This window comes from Aplysia californica, unplaced genomic scaffold, assembly GCF_000002075.1.
Source record: "Aplysia californica isolate F4 #8 unplaced genomic scaffold, AplCal3.0 scaffold00043, whole genome shotgun sequence".
NCBI lineage: Eukaryota > Metazoa > Mollusca > Gastropoda > Aplysiida > Aplysiidae > Aplysia > Aplysia californica.
Genome location: NW_004797313.1, coordinates 275322 through 275709, shown reverse-complemented (window position 1 = coordinate 275709; position 388 = coordinate 275322).

Below are 388 nucleotides of genomic sequence, written 5' to 3'. Positions count from 1 at the left end.
CCCCCCAACCTTTGCACCTAAATTGCTCAAGTACTATTTCCCTTCCTTCAGATCTTGACTTTCTTGAATAATATGCAGAAGAAATAGAAGAAAAAGAGAAAATTGGATATGCCAGCCCAGATTCTTTGACACGAGAGGCGAGAACCATACATCTGGGCCATATTTTTCCATAGTTATTCTAGTAGTTAAGGGTTCAAAAGGTAACTGCAAGGGAAATGTTATTGTATGCTTTTCGGGACGTATGGGTTAACTAGGTTGTATGGCAGGGTATGGTACTATGTTCTAGAGTCTAGAGCAAGAGCTCCTTTTCCTTTCAACTTTGTAGAGTTAAGGAAGAGGCAGGCACTCAACTTTATCACATGGTTCAAACTAAATGGATGGGACCGCC